The sequence below is a fragment of the Actinia tenebrosa genome, unplaced genomic scaffold (assembly GCF_029948245.1).
Source record: "Actinia tenebrosa isolate PJP-AT-01 unplaced genomic scaffold, QUT_ActTen_1.0 PGA_scaffold9__36_contigs__length_13948895, whole genome shotgun sequence".
NCBI classification, from domain to species: domain Eukaryota; kingdom Metazoa; phylum Cnidaria; class Anthozoa; order Actiniaria; family Actiniidae; genus Actinia; species Actinia tenebrosa.
The window spans coordinates 1,387,251-1,392,970 of NW_028292586.1; positions in this window are offsets into that span (position 1 = coordinate 1,387,251).

Sequence of the window (5,720 nt, forward strand, 5' to 3'; positions counted from 1 at the left end):
TTATGGTCTTGAGAAGAGTTCCAAATAAAGGCCCGCTTTCACTGAAATTTAAATTTATATCAAAAAAGGGGGCTTCCCCTCGTCCCTAGTATCTGTGCGCGCTAAGCGAGCGAGGACTGCAAAAGGTGGGGGAAGGGGGGAGGGGGGAAGGGGGGAGGGGGGAAGGGGGAGGGACGATTCCCATTCGGATCCCTCCCGAGTTTCTGAATTTGGAAAACATTTAATGGCTGATAGTTCATTAGAGCAGGGACAAACAAATACCTTGGAGGATTATTTGAGTGCCTCTTGGGGAGTGAACAGTTAATCTGATGATGTCTGCCCAGAAATCCTTCATATAATTTATAGTATTTTGAAATTTAATTTAAAGTCAAAAAAAGATTGCAGTCATTATAACTTAAATTTTAGAAACCTTTATTTTTTGGTAAATATATATTCAGTGTTAAAATGTGTAAGGATATTATTAATCTATTTATATATTATTTATTATATAACAAAATTGTTAAGATTTAATTATGAACTTCGATTTCTGTGTGATTTAGTTACTGCAAAGCCTCGCATTTACAAACGAAAAAATTATTTTGGTAGGAATTCAACCGTCTTTAGTGCAATCTTTTCAATGCAATGTGTTTTTAAAAGATTTTAAACCCTCTTAAAGGCAATAAAAACCGCATATAGAAGTCAAAAAAAATCCCTGCTTCTAATCTATGAAACAAAAGAAAAACTACGATTAAATATAGGGACTTTAACCCTAACCCTATAAAATCGAATAAAGACAAGCTTAATCACATTTCTAAAGAAATTTTTAGGGCGAAACTATGAATATTTTCTGAGTGGGACACAGTAGAGTAAAACTGACGAGGCGAATTTGACAATAGCCACTCTTTTCTGAAGGTGTGCATGGATGGGGTTATAGTTAACTGACATTTTTCCTAAATGTTTGTCAATAACAGTTACTTAATAACTAATATTTGTTTATTTTTGTTAATATTATGGACAGCGCTTGTAAAATTATTAACAGTTAACTTATAATTGACTTAAAAATTAGTAAAGTTAACCGACTCGGGTATCCCCATTCACACCCCCTCTTATTTGACCCACGGGAACCGGGCAATGCTACGTAGCTATGTATATAAAAAGCGGAAAACGTTTATATAAATTTAAAAAGAAAATATGTTAAGTTAGGAAAGACAGGTAAAGGCATAATTCTACTTTTTGGTAGATCGATATTGCTAAAATGCATGATAATGTTGATCGAACCTTTTGTAAGCGACTAAAGATTTGAAGCTATAATGTAAAAGAATGTATTGAAAAAAGAACAATCTTTTGTGCATAACGTGGGATTCGAACCCACCAAAAAAACTATTTAAAAAAAACGATTCTACTTTGCCATACCCCCGAGACATCCGCAGAGCTGAGGCGGCGTATGGACTTCGGACCTGACGGCAATTAAATCCTTCTGCCCTTGGGTGCACGAATTACGCAAGAAAATGTTCTAGCCGAAGCATCAGGGGAGAGACCAGCCGGCTCCCAGACCATATCGGCTAATCCCTTGCATCTCTGCCACGCACGGAATCGGTTGAGAAAATAACATCAAAAAGTCTAGTCTATCTGGTGCATTGTTTTCACGGCTATTGTTATGCTGATTACGTATATTGAACTGTGGTCCAGTGGGAAAAACTTGGGCATCGAAGATACTGAGTCAAGCCCGTTTAAGGAGGGTTAGTATTTGGATGAGTGGCCCAAACATTATACCTATTCAAAAAGCTTTTCAGCCTGAATTTTTTTAATCTATCAAGAAAAATTCTCTGTTAAGAATCGCTTGAAGTATATTTCTCTACGAAAATAGAATACTTTGAATCAATTGGAATTCGCTCTTATTCTGTGTCCCGCGAGGAAAGACAAGCGCTATCAATTTGAACTCGGCCTTTTTAAGAGCCTATCAAGCGTACAGCATCTCTTCCTTATTTCATAGCCCTTAAAAAAAGAATGCCCTTTGCTTTCTTTTTAAAATGCGTTTCGTTGCTGACATATTCAATACAGAAGTCGATGATGCAACCCAGGATTCTTAAGATTCGCAGATTGAAAGAGTGTCCTCCCTTCACAAAACCACACCAAACATGCTAAGTCCAATGCGATCTGATCTTTGTTAATGCTGTAACATTCATCGCCATGATATCGAAAAATATAATTGTAAGGACTGTCCCCACAAGATTTCTCTCAATATGGATAGTGGGTAAATTCTGTAACACGTATTTGCAATCTCACGGTCCTCAGTCTTTAGGCATGGTTATTGTCCATACACTCTTAAAATAACGGCAAGGCACAAATGTACTTTGTGTAGTTTCAGACTTATATATTTTGTTTCCGCTAAGACAAACTAAGAAGTTGTGGGTATATCGTATCGAAAAGAAAACGACCTTGAGCTTTTCAAAGTTATACAGAATGTATTCTTTAAATTTTGTCCATTCTAGAAGTGATAGACATTGAACAATTGGCTTCCAAATGGTTTTCAAAGTGAATGCATAATACAATACAGGGGGGAGAAGGACCCCATAAAATACAGTAAATTTATGTAATTTGGGCTGTGAGATGGCCGTAAGCTGCACTCTACGCCCGGGATGTAGTCTTTTTCTCAAAACACGCCATCGTAACTTATATTTAAGATCAACTGGAAGAATATATTTTGAAAAGTGGTCAAGGATACCCATTAAAAAAGACCATTTGAGAAAAGGAAACATTTAAATACTGTAAAGCATACTCTTAAATACGGTGCTTCCAAAACAGAACATTCTTAAATACGGTCAAGGATACCCTTAAATACGGTCATTTGAAAAAGGATGCTCTTAAATACGGTCAAGGATACCCTTAAATAAGGTCATTTGAAAAAAGGCTGCTCTTAAATACGGTCATAGAATAGAGTATTTTCTCTTATAAATGACATCGACATAAGGTGTCCTCTTGAAGCGTGTGAAGTAGTGCGGAATACCAGGAGTTTTACGAAGATCACAACACTCAAAAGGACACCACAGTAAGATTATTTTCTCTTAGATATTATATCCACATAAGGCGTCCTTCTGAAGCGTGTGAATTTCACAACACTCAAAAGGACACCAAATTGAAATTATTTTCTCTTTGATATTATATCAACATAAGGCGTCCTTCTGAAGCGTGTGAAGGAGTGCGGAATACCCGGACGATCACAACACTCAAAAGGACACCAAAGTAAGATTATTTTCTCTTAGATATCACATCGACAGAAGGCGTCCTTCTGAAGCGTGTGATTTTCACAACACTCAAAAGGACACCAAAGTAAGATTATTTTCTCTTAGATATCATATCAACATAAGGCGTCCTTCTGAAGCGTGTGAATTTCACAACACTCAAAAGGACACCAAAGTAAGATTATTTTCTCTTAGATATTATATCCACATAAGGCGTCCTTCTGAAGCGTGTGAATTTCACAACACTCAAAAGGACACCAAAGTAAGATTATTTTCTCTTAGATATTATATCCACATAAGGCGTCCTTCTGAAGCGTGTGAATTTCACAACACTCAAAAGGACACCAAATTAAAATTATTTTCTCTTAGATATTATATCAACATAAGGCGTCCTTCTGAAGCGTGTGAAGGAGTGCGGAATACCCGGAGTTTTACGAAGATCACAACACTCAAAAGGACACCACAGTAAAATTATTTTCTCTTAGAAGCGTGTGATTTTCACAACACTCAAAAGGACACCAAATTAAAATTATTTTCTCTTAGATATTATATCAACATAAGACGTCCTTCTGAAGCGTGTGAAGGAGTGCGGAATACCCGGAGTTTTACGAAGATCACAACACTCAAAAGGACACCACAGTAAAATTATTTTCTCTTAGATATTAAATCCACATAAGGCGTCCTTCTGAAGCGTGTGAAGGAGTGCGGAATACCCGGAGTTTTACGAAGATCACAACACTCAAAAGGACACCACAGTAAAATTATTTTCTCTTAGATATTAAATCCACATAAGGCGTCCTTCTGAAGCGTGTGAAGGAGTGCGGAATACCCGGAGTTTTACGAAGATCACAACACTCAAAAGGACACCACAGTAAAATTATTTTCTCTTAGATATTAAATCCACATAAGGCGTCCTTCTGAAGCGTGTGAAGGAGTGCGGAACAACCGGACGATCACAACACTCAAAAGGACACCACAGTAAAATTATTTTCTCTTAGATATTATATCAACATAAGGCGTCCTTCTGAAGCGTGTGATTTTCACAACACTCAAAAGGACACCAAAGTAAGATTATTTTCTCTTAGATATCACATCGACATAAGGCGTCCTTCTGAAGCGTGTGAATTTCACAACACTCAAAAGGACACCAAAGTAAGATTATTTTCACTTAGATATTACATCGACATAAGGCGTCCTTCTGAAGCGTGTGTAGGAGTGCGGAATACCAGGAAGATCACAACACTCAAAAGCACTTCTATTTGCTAAGATTATTTTCACTTAGATATTACATTAACCACATAAGAATTCCCTCTGTAGCGTGTAATAATGTGCGGGCGGAGTAGCGAGTTTTACAAAGATCACAACACTCAAAAGGATACCAAGGTAAGCTTTATTTTAGAAAATACAATAAAGACTTTTTTGCCCTCTATATTGCATGCGGTATCTGTGGTAATTGCACATGGTCACAGGTGATGGGTCTTTTTGATTTCTTGTATTATATAAAAGAAAGGAAGTGTGAAAGTAAGTGGCATAGAGGTACAGATTATCACTGTGTTCCTTTGCCCGTTTCCTTTTCATAACATCTACGTAATCTTTTAATTTTGAAATATAACAGCGTGAAAGCAATTCTTCAAGTAATCTTCAAATTTCTATATTAATTTTAAAGTGAAATACCAAAGAATTTTGTTACTCGATCCCACACTCCACCTAGAAAAAGTCCGATCCTAGATATTAATCCGGATTGGGATTTTCTACGATTTTGGATTTTAGGGTTAAAACTATCAAATTCTAAAAGAGCAAGTTAAATACGTATCAATGGTGTCATTTATTCTGTTTTTGTCGGTAAAAAATACTGGTTTTACAAGCTTCAAATATTACGCCCTTAAGCTTCTTGTAAGCCAATACTTGCACCTCCCCTTGCCCCCAAGGAATGTCTTGCTCAAGGTAATTTAATTTTAGTAGCAGAATCCTGGCACTAACTATGCAGATAGAAAAAACCAGACCAAACATGCTAAAGTCCAATGCCATGCTTGTTTTATCCGATATGTGACATTGATCGGCATGATATCCAATGATATAATTCCTAGAACTGTACCCACACGATTTCTATCAATGGTATGGGTAGTAGGAAAAATTTTGTGACACGCCTTTCTTTAAAGGGTTATCGTCGAAACTCAGGTCGTCCTTAAGCATGGCTATTGTTTATACACTTTAAAGATCACTGCACCGCGGCACGGCACGGCACCAATCACGGCACGGTACTATCAAATGTACCATTCTATTCGCTGATACAAACTGAGATTGGGCGAGGAAAATGTTTTCAGCTTGTTTTATTGAATAGAAAAAGAGTTCAAGAGTTTGTACCTCGAGTTTTTGAAGGTCATACAGAATTAGGAGCGGTAGTAGTTGAAAAATTGGATTCCAAATGCGTTTCAAAGTGAAGCATTCAACATACAGGATAAAACTATATCCCGGGCGCAGAAGGACCTCATAAAATAC